The sequence below is a fragment of the Lynx canadensis genome, chromosome X (assembly GCF_007474595.2).
Source record: "Lynx canadensis isolate LIC74 chromosome X, mLynCan4.pri.v2, whole genome shotgun sequence".
In the NCBI taxonomy this organism is placed as follows: domain Eukaryota; kingdom Metazoa; phylum Chordata; class Mammalia; order Carnivora; family Felidae; genus Lynx; species Lynx canadensis.
This window is the reverse complement of record NC_044321.2, coordinates 25,817,252-25,841,052: the sequence shown is the minus strand read 5'-3', so window position 1 is coordinate 25,841,052 and position 23,801 is coordinate 25,817,252. Positions and strand designations below refer to the sequence as shown.

The 23,801-nt window shown below is 41.7% G+C and overlaps 1 long non-coding RNA gene and 1 other non-coding gene across 3 annotated transcripts; one reads left to right on the top strand and one right to left on the bottom strand.

Annotated features, from left to right (window-relative positions):
• Positions 1-2,157: 2,157 nt before the first annotated feature.
• On the bottom strand, positions 2,158-23,579 carry LOC115507211. Of its 2 annotated transcripts, none has more exons than XR_003966581.1 (3): positions 23,472-23,579; positions 17,630-17,632; positions 2,158-2,168 (listed from the first exon to the last, which is right to left on the bottom strand). It is a non-coding gene; the product is annotated as an uncharacterized LOC115507211 (long non-coding RNA). The 2 variants fall into 2 exon arrangements; XR_003966580.1 differs by lacking the exon at positions 17,630-17,632 and adding an exon at positions 16,446-16,449.
• Positions 9,433-9,535, top strand: LOC115507958. The gene has a single exon (XR_003966869.1). It is a non-coding gene; the product is annotated as a U6 spliceosomal RNA (small nuclear RNA).
• Positions 23,580-23,801: the final 222 nt, after the last annotated feature.

The window sequence follows — 23,801 nt, the reverse complement described above, 5'->3', positions numbered from 1 at the left end:
ACACTGCTTTTTTGTCTTGTAAACCCACTGCTTCCTTTTTATTTATTTTATTTTTTTTAAATTTTAGTTAGCCAACATACAGCGCAATGTTGGTCTCAGGAGTAGAATTCAGTGCTTCATCACTTACATACAGCACTCGGTGGTCATCACAACAGGTGCCCTCTTCAGTCCCCATCAGCCATCTAGCTCATCCCCCCACCCCACCTCCCTCCACCAGCCCTCAGTTTGTTCTTTATCCTTAAGAGTCTCTTGTGGTTTGTTTCCTTCTCTCCTCTTTCCCATGTTCGCCTGTTGTGTTTCTTAAATTCCACATATGGGTGAAATCATATGGTATTTGTCTTTCTCTGACTGACTTAATTCACTTAGCATAATACATTCTAGTTCCATCCATGTCATTGCAAATGGCAAGATTTTATTCTTTTTGATGGATGAATATGTGTGTGTGTGTATTCCATTGTATATAGATTCCATTGTAAACATATTCCATAAAAATCCTTCATCCATTCACCAGTCATGGACATTTGGGCTCTCTTCATAGTTTGTTGATGCTGCTGCTATAAACATTGGGATGCATGTACCCCCTTGAATCTGTATTTTTGCATCCTTTGGGTAAATACCTAATAGTGCAACTGCAGAATCGTAGGGTAGTTCTATGTCTAGGTGGCTTTTTTTTTTTTTTTTTTTTTGCGGAAACTCCATACTGTTTTCCACAGCGGCTGCACCAGTTTGCATTCCCACCAACAGGGCAAGAGGGTCCCCCTTTCTCTGCATCCCGGCCAACACCCGACGTCTTTTATGTTGTTAATGAACCCACTGCTTTCTGCAGCCAACACAACCATCCCGCTTGTCTAAACTCCGTTGGCAATTCATCACGCTTCACTTTATGTGTTTATTTCTCATGTATGGTTCATGTAAAAATCACGTAACCATTTCGAAAAATAAAATTCAGGGCAGACTGATGTCCACAGCGTAGATTCTGATTGTTTAAATCAGGGGGACCGAGTCAAAAGAGCCAGCAGGTGTAAGGTGAAGGTAGGAGGAAGAGGCAATGAAAGGAACGCACTGGCAGGGCTTTACTCTGATAGAGCCCCAGAAGAGGCTCCGGAAGCAAGCTCGCTCCTGATGGCGGAGAGGGGGCTGCGGCCTGACTGTAAGTGGTAGGAGAAATGGAGGAGGAGCTTGCTCTGAGCACTTAGGGGAAGAAATGGACGAGGGCCAAGCAGCAGTGGGAACTCGTTAAACTTCCTCATCTCTGACTTCAGAGTAAGCTCCTATTTACCTTTCCAGCTGCACCCCCGCAACTTCCGCATCTGCACCCTACCCCTTGCCAATGAGTGTGCTTTTTTTTTTTCCCAATGAGCGTGCTTTTTGTTCCCCAAACGCACCCTGCTCTTTCCCCTATTCCGTGCCTTTGTGCTGTTCCCATCCTCTAGGAGGCTGGCTCTTCTATATTTGCCTATCAAATTGTTCTCATCCTTCAAAGTCCATCTCCAGTTTCTCTTCTTCCATGAAGTGGATTCCTTAAGCAAATACGACCTGTTCCTACTTCACCTCGCACAGTACATCTCATAGTCTGGTATTATTTCCCCTATACTTGTTTCATCCATTCTTTCCCTCCTCTTCCCTGTGTATTAGTTAACTATTGGATGTCTTATATTTTATCTGCACCTATAAAAATGCACGGCCTCAAAGTCTCTGCTCCCAAAAGACTCTAGTTGGTCTAGGGAAACGCAGACAGGTAAATGGGAATTGCGACGTGTGGTAAAGACTAAAGGGAAGTAAGCATGAGTGCTATTGGAGCCTCTAAGAGGGTTATTTTAACCAGCCTTCTAGAATCAGAATCCTCAAGGTAAAAGGCAGAAGTCATTCTGGCACAGCCAGCAGTATGTGCAAAGGTCCTGGGGTGATTCACAAACTGCTGTAAGGAGTAATACATAAAATACTCATGTGGAGATCTTCGTCTATGAACAACCTAAATGTATAATTACAGAAATACTTTCCTATTTGTTTTATCTTGTGGCAACCTTCAAGAAGTTATCATTCATCCCTGTTTTTAAGTGAGGAAACCAGGTAATCTGGGGTCAATCAAACTCAAAGTATCAGAGTAAGGATGATGACAGAGTTTTTTTTTTTTTTTTTTTTTTTTGATGCCAAAGCTGTGCTCTTTCCTCTAAATTTTGCCTCTCAGATCTGGCTCCTCCTGGTAGGAGAGATCTGGGCAAAAGGTCAAGGAGAGGGTCTAGGAGAAAAGATAGGAGCCGGAGGGTAAATGACATAACCCTTCACAATTTTTGCCCAAGACTAACTCTACTTACAAAAGCATACAAGATTCAGTGGCCACTGGGTAGCTCAGCGCCTTAATCCCTTCCCATAGACTCTTCTTTTAAAGGTTCACGCTGCCATTCACATGGGCGACAAAAAAGGGACGTCTATGTGCAGAATGGCCTCTAACCTACTTAAAGAACTGACATGGATGAAGCGATGACAGCCAACAAAGATGTCGTAACATGCAAGTGTAAAGAATTGGCTTGGAGTGGCAGAAATCACCTGACAGGAATCCTAACCTCAGGGCACGTGACACCCCCATGACGCACCTTAAAAAAAAAAAAAGAAAAAGAGGATATTGCTATATCCTAACATATTCACTGTGTTTCCACTTAAACATATACACTTGCCAAATACAACACGCAGCAGACGTAATAAGGGTTTTGTGAAATCTAACACGATCGTTGTAACTCCAAAAATTCTGGTGTCTACAGAGACAAGCACTGCCACCCTCAGTAAAAGATGGAAAGTGCAATTGGCAAGTAAGAATACTGTAACTTAAATTACATGTAAATTGCTCCCCTAATGAACAGCCTGGGACGACGGAATGTTTGTGTTGGAAGAAATCTTGGAGATCACTCACTGTCTGCATTAAACGTTGTGATACAGAGAAAATTCGTGATTTTGCCTGGTAACCTTTCACTGGGATTTTCATATATATGATGCCCATTTTACCTTTGAAACCTTGCAGAGTGGACGTGAAGGGGGGGGGTTCTGGTTTCACAGATAAGAAAACAAAGCTCCAAGAGCTGAAGCCTTGCTTATCAGCACAAACGGTCCAGTTACAGCCGTAACAAATGGCAGTGCCAGGATTTTTGTGCTTTTTCCTGTACCATGTGAGAATTCATGAGTTTTTGTTGATCTAAAGGAACTTTCAGGAAGGAGTAATAGTAACAAAGAAAACACTTGGTATTTCACTGTTTTCTTAGGCGATCCAAAACCGAAGTTGAGACGGGTCTAGATTGAAGCTTGAGACTTATTTTCAGCAGTTATTGGCTCAGTGACCTTGGGCTAACTTCTTCCATGTGTTCATCCCTGGAGTCACAAGTCTGGAACTTGTCCTGCCCGACAGGGGTTGGTGTGAGGCTCAAATGAGATAATGGATAGGAAAGTAGCTGTTGCCCTTATTAACCCGTATCTCTCTTGCGTACATATTTTTGGGCTTCAGAAATGTAGGGGATAATAAAAACGTTAACTGTTTAGGTACTCATCTGACGAGGGTCATCTGTAACCTATGAAATAGGATTGGATACCTTTAAGAGCAGAAATGAGAATCTTGACCGCAAGAAATACACACGCTCTTGTTTGGGAAGGCGATATAATAAGGAACGTATTTCACAAGCTGATTTACGGATTGAATAATTTACAATGTACAGATATAATAAGAAAGGCAATGTTTTCCCACAACAGTGAGTGCTAAAATGAAAACAACTGGATGAGAAAGATACTGGTAACTGACGTGTATGAACAGAAATTTCAGCCCAAAAATATGTACGCAAGAGAGATACGGGTTAATAAGGGCAACAGCTACTTTCTACTGGAAGTGTGGTTAAAGAATACGAATGTATGGTTATGTAAGAAGAAATCTATCAAATGTTATTCAAAAGTTAAGCTTCCAGAAGAATTTCAAATTTTGTGAATTAGAGCAACTGTGAGGTGTCATCTTAGCTATACTTAATTAGTAGAAATAAATCAATTTAAATAGGTCTTTGTTGACAGAGTTGGGGGAAAGAAAGCTATGTTTTATACTTGGCTAATAGAATTCCAGTCAAAATTGGAAAGTATGTGAAAAACCACCCTGCAGCAGTTGCTAGGTAAACTGTGATACGTTTAGGCAATGAATTAATATTCCCACTAGAAATGACAAATGCTAGGACCATATCAATATGTGGAAGTAAAAACCTAAAACACTATAAAGTGAAACAAATAAACAATGGATACAATTGGACAATGTTGGTGCCAGCCTTATAAAATTCTTTATAAAACAGTATAAGCCACAGGATTGGAAAGAATCCTGTTAATAAATAAGAAATAATTTTTTAAGTTTATTTATTTATTTATTTATTTTGAGAGAGCGAGCGAGCAAGTGGGGAAGGGGCAGACGAACCATGAGATCGTGACCTGAGCCAAGATGAAGAGTCGGACACTTAACTGACTGAGCCACCCAGTCACCCCAAAATAAGAAAGAATTTTGAAACGAGGGTTTACTCCTTCCTGTAAATATTTTGGTTTGACTTTATATAACTAAAAGTGTGAAAATTCTCTTAAAAAGCAGGCATCAATAAGATTCTCCCCCAGGGCTGTGCAGTGTTATTCTCCTTAGTTTTTTTTCTTTTTTCTTTTTTTTTTAAAAAAAAATTTTTTTTCAACGTTTATTTATTTTTGGGACAGAGAGAGACAGAGCATGAATAGGGGAGGGGCAGAGAGAGAGGGAGACACAGAATCGGAAACAGGCTCCAGGCTCCGAGCCATCAGCCCAGAGCCTGATGCGGGGCTCGAACCCACGGACCGCGAGATCGTGACCTGGCTGAAGTCGGACGCTTAACCGACTGCGCCACCCAGGCACCCCAGTTTTTTTTCTTTTTACATCTATACCTAGTGGCTTATTTACCGCTATAGACTGAATGTTTCTGTCCCCCCAGATTCGTATACTGAAACCTAATCCCCAATGTGATGGCGTTGGGAGATAGGGCCTTTGGGAAGTGATTAGCTCATGAGAGCTGAGCCCTCATCAATGGGACTGGGGCCCTTATAAAAGTTCCCGGAGAGCTCCCTTGTCCCTCTTACCATGTGAGGTTTCAGTGAAAGGACACATAAACCCGGAAGCAGACTCTTATCAGACACTGAATCCTGGTGCTTTGATCTTGGACTGCTCAGCCTCCAGAACTGTGAGAAATAACTTTCCGTTTTCTATAAACTACCTCATCTATGGTGTCTCATTAAGGCAGCCCACGCAGCCCAAATGGACTAACACATTTACTGTTTGTAATTGTGAGTGGCTTTGATCCTTTTTAAAATAAAAAAAAAAATCATTATTACTATGTGTAAAGTAATCTCTATGCCCCAAATGGGGCTGAAACTCACAACCCTGAGGTCAAGAGTCACACACTCTACTGACTGAGCCAGCCAGGGGCCCCTGATCCTTTTTTCTTTTATCCACTCGATCGGTAGATCTGGAACTAGATATGTTCTTAGAGCTTCTCTAGCCCAACCTAACTGTGAGAGTGAGGACACTGAGACCCAGGGCGATCTGTTCAAAGTCACAGAGCTCGTCAGCTGCAGACGAATTTTTAGATCATATACAAACGTTACTCGTTTTCTCATAAACAGATTTGTCATGCTTCCAAGTATTATTACCTCAACCTTGCTCATAATTAAAGAAACAAAAATCAAAACAGAGGCACCTGGGGGGCTCCTTTGGTTAAGCCTCCGACTCTCGGTTTCAGTCCAGGTCATGATCTCACAGCTTGTGGGTTCCAGCCCTGCATCGGGCTCTGTGCCAACAGCGTGAAGCCTGCTTGGGATTCTCTCTCTCCCTCTAGCTCTGCCCCTCCCCTGCTCATTCTCTCTCCCTCTCTCCCTCAAAATAAATGCAACTTAAAAAAAGAAAATCAAAATAATAAGATGCCACGTAGGACTCATACGATTAATCAGACGTTAAAAATATATTATGGTATCTGGTGATGGTGAGGGTTTGGGGAAATGAGCATTGCCATATTGTGTGAGAGGGAGTATCAGTTGATGCAGTGATTCCTAGAGGGCAGTTATTTAAATGCACTTTTCATCCAGAAATCCCACTGCTAAGAATGTACCCTAGATGTACACTTGCCAAAGTTCCCCGAAGTGTGTTCAAAAGGATGTTCACTGCAACATTATTGTATAGGAAAAAAAGAAATCACGAATGCATTCATGAATCGGAAACCGGCCAAAGAAAGTGGGAATAGCCTTCGGATGGAATCCTGTACGACCGTTAAAAATGAGGTTGTGTATGTCAAAGTGGGAAAGATTTATAATATTAATTAAGAGGAAGAAAGCAAGGTACATAATCACGAATGGTCTCTGGGATGTGCGCACATACAAATACGTTCCAAAAGAACACACGAGAAACCCTGAATTGTAGCTGTCTTTGGAGAGAGGACTATGGAGGAAGGAAAAGAAGAAAGCTTTTACTTAATATCTTGTACTAATTTGTACAATATGGATTTTCTACCCATTTACATCTACTACTGATATTTTAAAATTACCAGCCGACTTTACGTAGGTCGTAGAGTCATGGGTTAATATTTTTTTCTTTGTTTCTTGTTTCAGCTTTATACTTTTCCATATATCTTATTAATATTGCTCTGATAAAAAGAATAAATATTTAACTTGTATATTGAGTTACGGCTGAACTTACCTAAAAAAATGTCCAGAGAATTTTAAGTGACAGAGACAAGTTGCAAAGTGAAATTTTTCATTTAAAAAAGCCGGGGAAGAATAAATAGTACATTATAACCTTAGATGGGCAGGACTGGTGAGGAAGGACAGAAAATCTCTTTTTTAAATAAAAGATCCAATAAAGTAAAAACATTAAATGAAAAAATACCATCAACCAGCCATACGGGGCCTGCTTTAGTTTCCTACTGCTGCCGTAACAAATTATCACAAACTGAGGGGCTTCAGGCAACACACATTTGCTACCGTTGAGTTTTGAGGCCAGAAGTACAAAGTGGATCCCACTGAGTTTAAATCAAGGCACTGTCCAGGCTGTACTCCTGGGGGCTCCAGGGGAGAATGTTCTCTTGCCCTGTCTAGCGTCCGGAGGCTGCCTGCGTTCCTTGACTCGGGCCATTTTCAAAGTGAGTCCAATCGTTCTCATATTGCATCAATCTGATACTCTTTTTTCCATTAAAAAAAAAAGTTTGTTTATCTATTTTGAGACACACACACAGAGAGAGAGAGAGAGAGAGAGAGAGAGAGAACACATGAGTGAGCAAGGGAGGGGCAGAGAGAGAGGGAGAGACCGAATCCCAAGCAGGCTCCACGATCATTGCAGAGCCTCACAAACTGTGAGATCATGACCTGAGCCAAAATCAAGAGTCAGACACGGATCGGACTGAGCCACCGAAGCGCCCCTCTGTTTTCCATTTTTAATGACTCTTGCGATTACACTGGGCCTACTGAATAATCCAGGAAAAGTTCCTTAACAAAATGTCAAGGGATTAGCAATCTTTTTTTTTAATGTTTATTTATTTTGAGGGGGAGAGAGAGAGAGGCAGACTGCAAGCAGGGGAGGGGCAGAGAGAAAAGGAGACACAGAATCCGAAGCAGGCTCCAGGCTCCGAGCTGTCAGCACAGAGCCCGACGCAGGGCTCGAACCCACAAACCACGAGATCATGACCTGAGCCGAAGTCAGACGGTCAACTGACTGAGCCACCCAGGCGCCCCTAACAATCTTCAACCCCCAACCTCAATTCCCCTTTGCCAGGTAATAGGATATCGGGACAATGATGACTTCTGGGACGACACAAGGATGGTCCCAACGTGAGCCAGAGGGGCTGGGTTGCTAGTCATTTATCTAGAGAGGATGAATGTGACTTTATAATGTCACGCTGACAGTATCTCAGTCTAGCGTAGCCTGATGGAAAACCTGTTAGGCTAGTTTAATCCCTGCGTTGAACCTGGAAGCCAAGAGGACTCCCAATTGCTTCATCCCTTTATTTCCCCTCCCCCGTTTTACGCTGTAAGATGTATTTGCTGGCCCCACGTCTGCATCGGGGCTTTTGCTCTTTCGTGGAGCCCTTCATCCACCAACACAACCACATCCCTAGGGTGAAAATACCCAGAATACACCATCCTCAGCATACCTCCTGAGAAAGTTCTATCACTCACCAGAACATGTGCGGAAACATTTATCATCACTCTTCACCGACAAATGGTGTGAGTTAGCAACACTTTTTTGATGTATATATATGTGTCACACACACACACACACACACACACACACACGATCTACTCTGAAGATTTAAGGAAAGACACGAACAACACAATTTGACTTGAAGTAGAAATCCCATGCAAAATTAAGTAATTAAAAGTTAATTTGAGGATAATAAGAGAAATTACCTCTATAATTAAACAAAATCATACCATTTAGGAACATCACTTCTTTTCTAAGGTCTTAAGTGTACATTTTTGTGAACAAATATATAATTTTCCCCCTAAATGTAATCATCCCTTCTAATTTTGTGGCATTAGTAGTATTCAACTCCGAATTTGACGAGGTCAGAAAAAAAAAAATCACCATCTGAAATGGAGCTAATGTGAACCAAGATGGGAGAGATTAATCACGAACAAGAGTGATCTACTTAGAGAAGTGGTAAGGGTTTTGAGGGAACTAAGCCAGAACTTAAGTGCATGTCTTTGGACTCCTAGCTCCAGAGGTTTTACCCTTTAAGGTGGAGACGAAATGCTGATCTGTTGGCATTTCAGAGGGATGGGCAAAGCCTCAAGGTCGGGGTGGCTGTCCCAAACAGGAGAGTTCCTCTGGTCTGCGAAGAACAAGGTTAGAGACTCCTGTTGGGAGGGCACTTCCCGGTTTGATGTACTTGATATCAGGTAAAGGTGTGGACCCATCACAGTCTCTGAGCAAATATTCACTTGCTGATGATGTGGGTTTTTTCTCCGGTGTAATGTTCTTTTTAATTGGGTTTAAAGGTGAAAAGAATCAGAAACCAGGTGACAGCTCCACGGTGGTTGATTCACAGGGAAATGATGTCGGGAGAGCACAGGCTGGAGATGGACTGGGGTGGGATAAGGAGTGGAAATTTTGTGTGGCTTTGGGCATTTAAATCCAGGGAAAGGCAACAGAGAAAGACACAATCACTATGTCATTTTCAAGGCAACATAGAGAGCTCCTTTCGTCTGCATGGGGCGCTTTGTGTAATTTGGGTGTGTGTGTTGGGTTGGGGACACGAATAGGGAACCCATGCCTGCCTTTCTGCAAACAGGCCTACTGGAACGTTCCTGTCATCCTTGCCTCTCTCTTCCATTTCCTCCCTCTCTATCCACCACGCGGAAAGAAGGCAAGCAGCAAAGCTCACGTCAAACTACACTTAGTGAAGAGCCAAGTATCCCCGTGTGGTTAGCCTGTGTGATTGAAGTACAATACAGAGGGATTAGCTCGGCCCCTGAGCAAGATGACACGCAAATCTGTGAAGCGTTCCAGATTTTTCTATGTTAACTAAACGGAATGAAAATAAAAACTTAAGAGGTGCCTGGCTGGCTCAGTCGGTAGAGCATCAGGCTCTCGATCTCAGGGTCATGAGTTGGGCGTGGAGCCTACTTAAAATAAAAAATAAAATAAAACAAAATAAAAACGTAAATAAAAAAACAAACGTTGTTGCTGATGACCTATCCCTGAAAGGTTATGTAATCTGCTTGTGAAACGCACAACAAAGAAAGGTTATATCTTAATTAGCAATTGTGTGTAAATTGCATACCTATTGTTTGCCCGGCACCCAGAGTGACTGTATATCAACTCGCCCAGTTCATCAGCTTTGGAGTCCAGAAGGGGCACATCAACTAAACGAGAGAAGAGTTTTATTCTGTTAAAGAATAAAAGAAGGTCAACCCTAGTGACTTCTATAAAGCTTTATTTCCTGAATTAACCGAAAAAACGCTTTAGCATTAGAAATTTAATGGTGCCCTGCTTTATTTTCTCTTTTCCAAATAAGATTTATTAATTTTTTAATGTTTATTTATTTTCAAGAGAAAGACGAGTGCGAGCGGGGAGGGGCAGAGAGAGAGATAGAGAGAGAGAGAGAGGGAGACACAGAATCCGAAGCAGGCTCCAGGCTCCGAGCGGTCAGCACAGAGCCCAACGTGGAGCTCGAACCCACAAACTGTGAGATCGTGACCTGAGCTGAAGTCACATGCTTAACCTATTGAGCCACCCGGGCACCACCCAAGTGAGGTTTATGTTGTGGCTTATCTTTTCTGTCTGTGTGTCCTTATTGTTGCCCTCTGTTTATCCTGATTACAGGTCAAAACTAGTTAAATGTCCTTCCAGCAAGAAAGAATACTGAGCAATCACAAATCAATGTTCCGTTTACATTCCTATCATAAAAGTTAAATATTTGTTCCAAGTCAAAGATTATTACTTTCAGTCACTTCTTTTAATGAAAGCCATTTAGTAATGATACTCCAAAGCTATGAGGACATGCAAATTCTGTCTTGTTCTTATCCTATTTTATAGAAACCATCAGAATTCAGTCCATGCTCTAACTTGCAGAGACCCCTAACTTAACACAGGACTAGATTTTTTTTTTTTGTATTTTGTCTTTGTTGGACAATATTTAATGAAGTTATTAAATGTTCTTTGGAAATCAAGAGGTAGTTCTAGAAAACCAACGGGGCAGGGGTGGGGAAAATAATTGGGTGAGGAAGTCTGAAAACTTAGTCTGAAGGCCATAACTTATTTCCTGGATGACCTTGAGCAATGGATTGATCTGAATCGCCTCTCTGGTCTGAATTATATGAATTGCATATGAATTGGAGGAACAGTAGCTGTAAAACCCTAACAGGGGATAATGAGTATACTAATTGGGTCCTAAAAAGGACTCTGGAGTCAGGCTGCCTGGGTTCCTATCCCAGCTCAATTGCCTACTGCATTGTAACGTGAAGTAACTTACTTAACCTCTCTGTGCATCACTGCACCGGCTATAAAATGTGGCTGAAAATAGTACCTCCCCAGTCAGAGAAAGACAAATATCCTATGACTTCACTCGTATGTGGCATTTAAGATACAAAACAGACGAACATAAGGGAAGGGAAGCAAAAATAATAGAAAAAGAAGGAGGGGGGGACAAAATGTAAGAGGCTCTTAAATACAGAGAACAAACTGAGGGCTGCTGGAGGGGTGGTGGGTGGGGGGATGGGCTAAACGGGTAAGGGACATTAAGGAAGACACTTGTTGGGGATGAGCACTGGGTGTTATACACAGGGGATGAATCACTGGAACCTACTCCCGGAATCATTATTGTACTATGTGCTAACCTGGACGTAAATTAAAAACAAACAAGTAAATAAATAAATACATAAATAAGAAAAGAGCACCTCCCTCACAGAGTTACCATGATTTAATGAGCTGGTAACACAGAACAGACCACGTAGAAGTTAGTTATTATGCTGAGTAATCTTCCTATTGAAATTGGTTAATGATCATTCCATTAACAGAATAACTTGTCGTGCATCGTGCTGGAATTTGACCAGCAGGAAGGAGAAAAGAAAAACCTTTATGGATGACAACCCAAACCATGCACACGGACAGAGCTTACCGTCTACACTCATTCATGTGACTTTATTACTTCACTGCCATCGCCACCTTAATTACTCTTGCCCAAGAAGATAATAGTTGCAAGTAACTTCAGCGCTCATTCTGGGAACTTCCCGCAAGACACTTTACTCCCCCAGACTCTTCGAATTCCTTGCCTTAAAAATCTTCCCCTTGTGGTCACCAATCCTCAATGACATCACCACCCTGACCTAATCCTAACCAAGACTCCTCACTGAAAGGACTTCCTAGGGGCGCCTGGGTGGCGCAGTCGGTTAAGCGTCCAACTTCAGCCAGGTCACGATCTCGCGGTCCGTGAGTTCGAGCCCCGCGTCGGGCTCTGGGCTGATGGCTCAGAGCCTGGAGCCTGTTTCCGATTCTGTGTCTCCCTCTCTCTCTGCCCCTCCCCCGTTCATGCTCTGTCTCTCTCTGTCCCAAAAATAAATAAAAAATGTTGAAAAAAAAAAAAAAAAAAAAAAAGAAAGGACTTCCTTAAGCCAGACTTGGACATCTCATAAATATCCTGGCTTTCCCCCCCGACCCAAGATTCTGTGAAGGTTGCTCTCTTTTACTGCAGTTCAGAATAAACTCAGCCCCGTCCTCTCGGCAAGTCGTCTTGGCGATATCTATGGGGAGCCAGCATTCCACGTAGATTGGTAAATCAAACTCTGGAACTGGAGTCAGAAGGTACGAGTTGAAGTCACAGCTCTGTCACTTGGACAAGTCACTAATTCTCAGATGCCTCGTCTGTAAAATGGACGTGTACCAAATATATGCATATATGCGTAGCGTATACACGAATGCCTACGCGGTCGAGAACACTTCAACGTTGCTTCCATTTCCCTTCCTGTTCTTCTGGGTTGCCCGCTGGGGAAGGGTACGCTATGGGTCTGCTCACACCATCACTTTCGGGTCAACGCTTGTCGGCCCCTAGTAAACCACCTTATACGCAGAGCAAGTACTGAACTGTTTTTATCCGCAGACAGCTAATAGGTGATCCAAAACCTTACGGCCAGAGGGCTGAGGAGGACCAGCACGGGGCTCCTGTGTTCCTCAGAACCTTGTGGGCAGGTGGGAGGCATGCTATAGGGTCATTTCCCAGGCCTTCATCCCACTTCCTGTCCTCTGTGCCAGTTTTGATTCCTTGACTCTCAGGTCCAAATTTACCCTTTTCACGCGCGACGGGTAAACGGGTCACGACCCTTTACGTTGTCCTCCTTTGCTAGCTGCACACTGTTAAGCTTTGTCAGGAAAAGGTGGTGGAGGAGATATCGCAGGAGGAAAAAGGATCATGGGCTGCTGTGCTTGCTCAGCAGGCTCCTTTATTTATTTATTTATTTTTTTTAAAGTTTATTTATTTATTTTGAGAGAGAGGGCGCGGGACAGGGGCGGAGAAAACGGAAACCGAGAATCCCAAGCAGGCTCTGCACTGTCAGGGCAGAGCCTGATGTGGGGCTTGAACTCACGAACTGCAAGATCATGACCTGAACCAAAGTCGGACGCTTAACTGACTGAGCCACCCAGGTGCCCCTCAGTGGGCTCTCTAGATGCTGGGCTTCACCACGGCAGCTTCTTCGGTATACAGGGCCCACAGGGCACAGAAGCTGGCAGCATCTATTGTCCAGAAGCTTCTCCTGGCACGCATCTCGAGCAGTTTTATAGCAGAGCGCCTCTTAGAAAACACTTCCTATGAAAAGCTTCCCAGGAATCCTAGAGGATAGATTTTTCCCAGCGAGTTACTGGTGGGCTCCCGGGGACTTCTTCTGGCATGACACCACAATGACCTCTCTGTCATCCAGTGAGTCATGACCCTGACTTCTCAACAAGATCTGGATTTCAGCCTTGAGCCTTCAGTCTTTTTGAGTCTGGGTACTCTATTTTGAGTCTAGGGGTGGTAATGCTTCTGTATTTATTCTTATCTTCTGTAGAATTCTCTTTGCCTTCTTTAAACAAAAGTTTTTAAATATGTTTTAATTTTCTTTTTTAATTATTTTTATTTTTAAATAGGCTCCACACCTAACATGGGGCTCGAACTCATGAACCTGGGATCAAGAGTCACATGCTATACCAACTGAGACAGCCAGGCACCCCACCTTCTTAAAAAGTTTTTATTTAAATTCCAGTTAGTAGGGGCGCCTAGCTGGCTCGGTCGGTGAAGCGTCTGACTCTCGATCTCTCAGCTCAGGTCATGATCTCATGGATCTTGAGACTGAGCCCCGCGTTGGGCTCTGGGCTGACGGCGCGGAGCTTGCTTGGGAATCTCTCCCTCCTTCTCTCTCTGACCCTCCCCCGTGCTCTCTCTCTCAAAATAAATAAATACATCAACATTAAAAAAATAAATCCCAGTAAGTGAACATGCAGTGAAATATTAATTTCAGGTGTACAATATAGTGATTCAACACTTCTGTACATCGCTTGGTGTTCATCACAAGTGCCCTCCTTAATCATCTCCATCACCTAATTCACCCATCCCCCACCCCCTTCCCTCTGGAACCTATAGTTAAGAGTCTGTTTCTTGGTGTGCCTCTCTCTCTTTTTTTCCCTTTGCTCATTTGTTTCTTAAATTCCACATATGAATGAAATCATATGGTATTTGTCTTTCCCTGGGTGACTTATTTCACATAGCATAATATCCTCCACATCCATCCATGTCATGGCAAACGGCAAGATTTCATTCTTTTTTATGGCTGAGTAATATTCCGTTGTGTGCGCATCTATCTATCTATCATCTATGATATAAAGATTACCTTTTCCTTTGTTGATTGTTTTCATTGTTGTACAGAAGCTTTTTAGTTTGATGTAGGACCGTTTGCCTATTGTTGTGTTTGTTGCTTGAGCTTTTGGTGTCATATCCAACATATCATTGCCAAGACCAATGTCAAGAAGTTTTTCCCCTATGTTTTCTTCTAGGACTTCTATGATTTCAGGTCCTATGTTTCATTCTTCAAATGATCTTGAGTGAATTTTTGTGTATGGCATAAGAGTCCAATTTCCTTCTTTTGTAGGTGGATATCCAGTTTTCCCACTGCTAATTACTGAAGAGGGTATCTTTTCCCCATTGTGTGTTCTTGGGACCCTCGTCAAAGATTAGCTGACCATATGTATGTGGGTTTATTTCTGGGCTCTCTCTGTTCTGTTCCATTGTCTATATATGTCTGTTTTTGTATCATGATGCTATTTGGATTAATGTAGCTGTGTAATGTATTTTGAAACCACGAAGTGCGACGTTTTTAGCTTCGTTCTTCTTGCTCGAAATTGCTTTGGCTCTTTGGGGTCTTTTGTGGTTCTGTATGAGTTTTAGGATTATTTTTCCTATTTCTATTAAAAACGCCTTTGGAAAAAAATGCCACCGGGATTTTGAGAGGGATTTTGCCTTAAACCTGTAGAACCCTTTGGGTAGTATAGCCAGTTTAACAAAATTAATTATTCCAATCCAAGAACATCGGATGTCTCTCCATTTATGTGTATCTACTTTAACTTCTTTGATCAGAGTTTCACAGTTTTCAGCATACACGTCTTCCACCTTCTTGGTTAAGTTTATCCTAAGTATGTTATTCTCTTTGATGGTATTGTACTGAGACTATTACCTTAATTTTCTTTTTGGATAGTTTTTTGTTGGTGTACAGAAATGCAAGTGATGTTTGTAGGCTGATTTTGTATCTGACAACTTTATTGAATTTATTTATTGGTTCTAACAAGTTTTCTGGTGGAGTCTTTAGGGTTTTCTACATATAAGATCATGTCGGGGCGCCTGGGTGGCGCAGTTGGTTAAGCATCCGACTTCAGCCAGGTCACGATCTCGCGGTCCGTGAGTTTGAGCCCCGCGTCAGGCTCTGGGCTGATGGCTCGGAGCCTGGAGCCTGTTTCCGATTCTGTGTCTCCCTCTCTCTCTGCCCCTCCCCCGTTCATGCTCTGTCTCTCTCTGTCCCAAAAATAAATAAAAAGCGTTGAAAAAAAAAATTTTAAAAAAAGATCATGTCATCTGCAAACAAACGATTTTACTTCTTCCTTTCCTATTTGAATGCTGTTTATTCCTATTACTTGCCCAATTGTTCTGCCTAGGACTTTCAGGGCTATGTTGAATAGAAGCGGTAAAAGTTGGCTTCTTTGCCTTGTTCCGGATTTTAGAGGAAAAGCTTTCATTTTTCACCACTGAGTATAACGTTAGCTGTGACCTTTTCATACATGGCCTTTATCACATTAATTGATTTGCATATCTTGAACCATCATTGCATTTCACTTGGTCGTGGTGTATGATATTTTAAAATAAGCTCCTAGGGGCGCCTGGGTGGCTCAGAGGGTTAAGCGTCGGACTTCGGCTCAGGTCATGATCTCGTGGTTTGTGAGTTCGAGCCCCGCGATGGGCTCTGTGCTGACAGCTCAGAGCCTGGAGCCTGCTTCAGATCGTGTGTCTGCCTCTCTCTCTGTCCCTCCGTTGCTCGCTCGCTCTCGCTCTCAAAACTATATAAACATTAAAAAAAACATAAAGTATGTTCCTCAGAAAAATTGGTCTGTACTTTCCTTTCTTGTGGTGTCTTTGTCTAGCTTTTCTCTTTTTTGGAAGAGTTTAAGAAAGATTGGGATTACTTCTTCTTTATGTATTTTGTACAATTCAACCGTGAAGCTATCTGGCCCTAGGGTTTTGTTTGGAGGTTCTTGATTATTGATTCAGTCCCTTTACTAGTAATTGGTAAACTCAGATTTTCTATTTCTTTATTATTCAGGCTTGCTAGGTTGTTTCTAGGAAAGTAGCCTAGTTTTCTAGATTATCGAATGTGTTGGCATATAATTGTTCATAGCGGTTTTTTACGATCCTTAGTATTTCCATGTTGTCACTTGAAACGCCTCTTTCCTTTGTGATTTTGTGCCTTTCCTCTCCTTTAGTCGAGCGAAAGGTTTGTCACTTTAGTTTACCTTTTAAAAAAATCAGCTCTTAGTTTCACTGATTTTTTTTCTTTTGTCTTCCTCGCCTCTTTTTTGTTTATTTCTGCTCTGATGTTTGTTCTTTCCTTCCATATACTAACCTTGGGCTTAGTTTGTTACTTTTTTTCTAGTTCCTTGAGGTGGAAAGTTAGATTGTTTATTTGAGATCTTCTTTTTTTTTTTTTTAACGTTTATTTATTTTTGAGACAGAGAGAGACAGAGCATGAATGGGGGAGGGGCAGAGAGAGAGGGAGACACAGAATCGGAAGCAGGCTCCAGGCTCTGAGCCATCAGCCCAGAGCCCGACACGGGGCTCGAACTCACGGACCGCGAGATCGTGACCTGAGCTGAAGTCGGCCGCCCAACCGACTGAGCCACCCAGGCGCCCCGAGATCTTCGTTTTTAAGGTAGGCTCTAAATTTCCCATCCAATAGTGCCTGTTGTATCCCATAAGGTTTCATATGTTTTGTTTGTGTTTGTGTATGTGTTGTGCTATTTTCTAATTTCTCTTATGCTGTCTTCTTGGCCTCAATAGTTGTCAAGTGTGTGTTGTTTAATTTCCATCTATTTGTGAGTTTTCTCATTTTCCTTTTGTTACTGATTTTGCGTAGATGATCTACCCATTTTTGAATATGGATTACTGTAGTCTCCTATTAAGTACGTGCTAAATTCCCCAACAGAAATAATGAAATCACAGTCCCCATCAGTCTAGGCTGGAGCTTTGCAGATCTGTAGTTTCAGGTACTTCTAATTTCCATATGCTTTTCTATTCCTTCTAAATTACCACTGCCTGGAGGCAGATAATCTCAGACTCTGGTGGTCTCTGCTGAGAAAGCTGGGGTCATGAAGAGTGAGGGGCTCGGGCTGATCTTGTAGAGAATTTAAAATCAAATACATGCTGCTTGCACAAAAATTAATACTCTTCCCAAACTCTGTCTATAAGAGACAACCAAAATGCATATGAGAGAAATCCATTTTTCCCTCTAATACATATGTGACTATTGAAAAGTAACAACCTTGGGGCACCTGGGTGGCTCAGTCGGTTAAGCGGCCGACTTCAGCTCAGGTCACGATCTCACGGTCCTTGAGTTCGAGCCCCGCGTCGGGCTCTGGGCTGATGGCTCAGAGCCTGGAGCCTGTTTCCGATTCTGTGTCTCCCTCTCTCTCTGCCCCTCCCCCGTTCATGCTCTGTCTCTCTCTGTCTCAAAAATAAATAAATGTTAAAAAAAAATTTAAAAAAAAGAAAAAAAATTTAAAAAAAGAAAAGTAACATCCTTGTTTTATTACCTTAAAAAAAATTTGCCTTCTCTCAGCCCCAATTTACATTACAAAGCATGCGACAGTATCTGATAATAACTGGTCACAATGGTTGCAATCTCCTTCCTCATTGAAACGGGTGCGTGTTTTTCTTTTAAATTTTAAGTTTAAAAAAAAACTTTCATTTTGAGGAATAAAACAGGTTACGCACAACATATATTTAGAAATAGTTTATGAAATGAAAAACAATTAGCATTTATTTCCAAAATTGCTTCCCCTTTCTGTACTAACCTGTCAGTTGGCTGAAGTTATTTTTACATTCTTTTTACCCACAAGGCAGCTGCCCTTTGACCATGTTTCTCGCTCTGTTCAATACTTCTCAATCTTTTGTACTGACGCCAAAGCACCAAATGCAACAGGAGACGTCCGACTTTTAGAACACAGCAAGCCAGCGTACTGCAGAAGGAAAAATAATTATTAAACGGTATGACCGAGCTGTAATTAACATACGGTGAACTTCGCATATTTGAAATGCATACATTTGATGACTTTTGACAGATGTACACACATCACCCCAATCAAGATAAAGAACGTTTCACTCCCAAAAGCTTCTTCACGCCCCTTGGCAATCCTCTCCCGCACTCTTCATCCGCTTTCCCCAGGCAACCACAGGTGTAGTTTTTTGTTGCTCTTGATTAGTTTGCATATTTCAGAGTTTTATATAAGTGGAATCACACAGTATGTACTCATTTCCATTGGGTTTTTTTTTTAATACAGAAAAAGTATTTTGAGACTCATCTTTGTTGCTGTAGGTACCACTAGTCTATTCCTTTTTATTGCTTTTTAGGCAGATTTTACTTTTAAGTAATCTCCACGCCCAACGTGGGGCTCAAACTCACAACCCCAAGATCAAGGGTCTCATGCTCCACTGACGGAGCCGGCCGACCCCCCTCACCTCCTTTTTATTGTTAAATAATAATCCACTGGGTGACACGTCACAATATTTTTGAAATTCATTCATTGATGGACATCTGGGATATTTCCAGTGTTTGATTATTACAAAGCTGCTATGAACATGTGTATTTAAGTCTTTGTAGGGATATATGCTTTTATTTTTCTTTCACTGGGCAAAAAGCCAGGAGAGGAATAAAGGAATCATATGGCTGGCCTATGTGTAACTATTTGATAAACGGTTAACACTTTTCTTAGGTGATTGCACTGTTTTACATTTTCACCAGCAATGTGTGAGAATCCCACTTGGTCCACATTCTCACCAAAACTTGGTATGGTAAGCCATGTGAGTTTTAGACATTCTAATAGGTGTGTTAGTAGGAGTAAATTTTTTTGCCCACTTTTAAATTGGGTTGTTTTCATATTATTGAGATCTGAGAGATCTTTATACATTTGGACGCTATTTATCGGATATGTAATTTGCAGATATTTTCTCCCAGTCTGTGGCTTTTTAAATTCCCTCCACAGTGTTTTTTATTCATTGATATTTTATTAAAAACATTTTTTTAAGGTTATTTATTTATTTTGAGAGAGAGTGCACCCAAGCGGGGGAGAGGCAGAGAGAGAGAGAAGGAGAGAGAATCTCAGGCAGGCTCCGCACCATCAGCACAGACCCCGATGCAGGGCTTGAACTCACGAACCGTGAGATCATGACCCGAGCCGAGGTCAAGAGTCAGACGCTTAACTGACTGCACCACCCTGGTGCCCCATATTCCCTTAACAGTGTTTCTTAAAGAGCAGAAGTTCTTAATTTAGTTGAAGTCCAATTTATCATTTCTTTTATGTATCGCGGTTTCAGCGTCCTGTCTATGAAATTGCCTAACCCAATCTTGCAGATTTTTTCTTTCATGTTATTCTAGAAGTTTTATAGTATAGGTTTTGCATTTGCGTCTCTGATACATTTTTAGCTAATTTTTAGCATATGATGTGAAGTATAGAATGAAGTTTGCTTTTTTTTTTTTTTTTCTGCATAAGGATATCCAACTATTCCAGCACAATTTGTTGAATAAACTCATCTTTCTGTGCTGTACTGCCCTTGCACCTTTGTCAAAAATCTATTGACCATCTAGGTACGTGTCTACTTCTGGATTCCCTATTCTGATCAATTGATATATTTACGAATCTCTATACCAATACCAACTGCAACTTTACAAGTCCTGAAATCAAGTAATAAAGGTCTTCCAACTTTCCTCCTGTTTTTGAAAGTTGTTTTGCGTATTGTAAGTTCTTTGCATTTGAATATAAATTTTAGAATCACCTTGTTAAGTTTGACAAATAATAATGCTGGGATTTTAATTGGGTTGCTTGGAATCGACATCTTTACAATACTGAGTCTTTCAAGCCATGAACATGGTATATTTCTCCTTTTATTTAGGTCATTTTTAATTTCTTTAAGTAGTGTTTTTGTAGTTTTCAGTCTACAAGTATCACACATCTTTGTCAGATTCATTCAGAGTTATTTTATATTTTTTGTGCCCCTGTAAATTGTATTTTTATAATTTCAATTTCCAATGTTTCGTTGCTACAATACAGAAATGCAATTATTTTTTTTGTATATTTATCTTGTACCCTGATACTTGCTAAACTCACTTATAGTACTTTTTTTTGTGATTCCAGAGGATTTTTTTACAGAGAAAAATATGTTACTTGTGAATAAAGACAGTTTTATTCTCCCCTTCCAGTTGTTGTCTTGACTTCTTGCACTGGCTATAACCTCGAGCACAATTTTGAACACAATTGGCAAGTGGGAACAGCCTTGCGTTGCTCCTGATGTTAGAGAGAAAGCATTCAGTCTTTCACCATTAAGTATAAGGTTAGTTGTAGGTTTTTCATAGATGCCTTTTATAAGGTTGTGGATGTTCTCTTCTATTCCTAGTTTGTTGAGAGTTTTTACCGTTTACTTCTTAATGTGAAACCAGCCTTGTATTCCTGGGTGAACCCAACTTGATCATGATGTATAATTTTAAAAAATATTTATCTTTTTATTTTTGAGAGAAAGAGAGAGACAGAGTGCGAGTCAGGGAGGGGCAGTGAAAGAGGGAGACACAGAATCTGAAGCAGGCTTCAGCCTCCGAGCTGTCAGCACAGAGCCTGACCCGGGGCTCGAACCCACAAACCACGGGATCATGACCTGAGCTGAAGTCAGAGGCTTAACCGACTGAGCCATCCAGGTGCCCTGATGTAGAATTTTTAAAATATATTACCGGATTCATTTTTCTGGGGCAATCATAGGGCTTTCCTAGTACGTTTCCTATTTTGGGGGGATTATTGTCCTTCATCGCCTAATGTGCAATGTTTTAAAAACTGTTGTTTCATAACTTTGTTCTTGTAAATCCAGACCCTGTTACTCCATCTTTGCTTGAAGCAGAAATCCAAATGATGTATCATTACTATAAACTCTAAAGGAATCGTGACAAAAACGGTCTCTTTTAGATTACAAGCCAAACAAGGTGTATGTTTCCATACTAAGTCACAGCAGAGACTCAGGAACAAATAAAATGGAAAGAAAGAAAAAATCAAGGCTCAGGAGACATCTTCAGGTTTGAGGAGGTCAGACCCTGAAAGCATTGCTAACACTTCTGTTCGGACAATAAATGAAACATACAATGAAAGTAGAAACAGTCCTTCTTTCACTGGGATTATTTCTATTTCCTTCTTTTGGAAAAATCTTTATTCAAGGTTTATTTAGTTTTGAGAGAGACAAAGGGGCAGAGAGAGAGAGAGGGAGACACAGAATCCCAAGCAGGCTCCAAGCAGTCAGCACAGAGCCCGGTGTGGGGCTCGAACCCACAAAGCGCAAGATCGTGACCTGAGCCAAAACCAGGAGTTGGATGCTTAACACGTTGAGCCACCCAGGCGCCCTTATATTTCTATTTTAAGAGAATATATTTTTGGTGCGTCTACACACACACAGACGCGCGCGCGCACACACACACACACACACACACACACACACAGGGTTGGAGAAACCACTGAAAGTAAAATAAAATTAAAAACTGTGTATCAATTGGTGTACCTCATGCTGAAATCCTTTAAATTGAACCTAGGCCCTCCAAGAAAATCAATCAAGAGTGGTATCATATTGGTTAAAAACGCATTGAACGTTCATAGAACTGCTCACCACAAAACTTCAATTTTTAAGGTAAGTATACTTGTTGGTGTGCCTGGGGCTCAGCTGGCTAGACGTTCAACTGTTAATTTCAGCTCAGGTCATGATCTCACTGTTTGCTAGTTCGAGCCCCACGTCCAGCTCTGTGCTGACAGTGTAGATTCTCTCCCTGCCTCACTCTCTGCCCCTCCCTCGCTCATGCGTGCGTTTTCCCGCTCGCGCTCTCTCTCTCAAAATAAATAAACTTAAAAAAAAAAGATGAATATACTTGTTACGAGTTGATCCCTAAGTTCAGGGGTACTTCAGCTTCGAGAATACATTCAAACTATTCCGATATTATGAAATTGCGAGGCAAAATTAAACCTCCCCGGCAAAAGTGGTGGTTCCAGAACTATCTGGTGTCTATAAAGAGAAGCTTGTGGGTGAAGACCATGTCTCCCTAATTTGTGATCAATTCAGTGCCGCATCGATAGGCAAACTGGAGCTAGAGTTTCATTATGTTGCCCTAATTTAGCTACAAAGGCATCGTCCTACAATATTCGTTTCCTTTTCCTAGGAATTTTGGGTTAATTTCACCTTTCAGTGATCTATTTAGGAAGTCACAAAATGATGCTTTCACAAAGGCCTTGAAATACCGTCTCAGGATCTGTGTGAGGGCTCAGGCCCAGCAGGAAGAAGAAACTACCACAATAGCTTCCTCTAGACACATTCTTTTCATCTCTGCAGTAACTCACTTTTCACAGCGTGAATTGAGCTCCCTTTGACGGGGGTGTATAAACCCTTTTTGCTTCAGTCATACTTGACTGTCTTATGAGGCAAAGGTCCAAGTGTGGGCTACCATCATAATTCTTTAAATCCTACATTTAATCTCCTTTGAATAGAACGGAACCTCAGCCACTGGAGCACATTAATACAGCACTTTATCCACATGACAGTCTGGGATCTTCTGGTTCGCATTTTCCTTCAACGAGCTTTCCATTTTTCCAAAATTTAGTATTTATGAAGCAGCTAAATGTCTCTGCTCAAAAGACCATTAGGAGAATGACAACACAGTTGAAAGGATATTAACAAGAAAGCATACTTTGAGCTCGGGTTTCAGATTGACCTGAATTTAAATCTTGGCTTTATGGCTTAACGGCTGTCTAACTGCCTCAGTTTCCTCCTTTTTTAAGTTTAAACGCGGTTTCTTTTTACACAACCTTCGGGACATGTTTCCTTTTTTTTTTTTAATTATTTTTATTTTTAATTTTTTTTTCTTTCCATGCTTATTTATTTATCCTTTTCGAGACAGAGAAAGCATGAGCAGGCGAGGGGCAGAGAGCGAGGGGCGCAAAGGATCTGAAGTAGACCTGAAGTCGGACGCTCAACTGACCGAGCCCCCCAGGGGTCCCTCTCTTCTCCGTGTTCGCCTTTGATTTCATTTCATGTCATCTCTGAAGGACTTCTCGCAGGCTTCTTTCGGGAAGCTGGTTTCCTGTAAGCGATGGTTCACGACAACACCAACACCAGTGACATCTGTGCTTTCTGTACCCTCACCCTCAGGGCCTTCAGCCGAGGCATTTCCACCCATGACTGAGCCATCGGTGTTACCCTCTGTCCTCCTGACCATCCTCCCCTCCAGCTCCAGGCACAGACCCTCTCTAACCTCCCAGACCTTGTAAACGACGGACAACATCTCGTCCTAGCTGATGAGATCCCAAGAGAGGATCATGATGGTGGCTGGAGAGCAAGAATGGTGATACTAGCTTAGCAGGTGCCCAGAGCTGAGGTGAAGACAGGTTACAGCCATAGCCATCCTGGGAAGACGGTGGAGAGGGTAAAAAAAAGGCTCAGTTTCCTCATTTTTATTTGTTAATTATTTTCTAA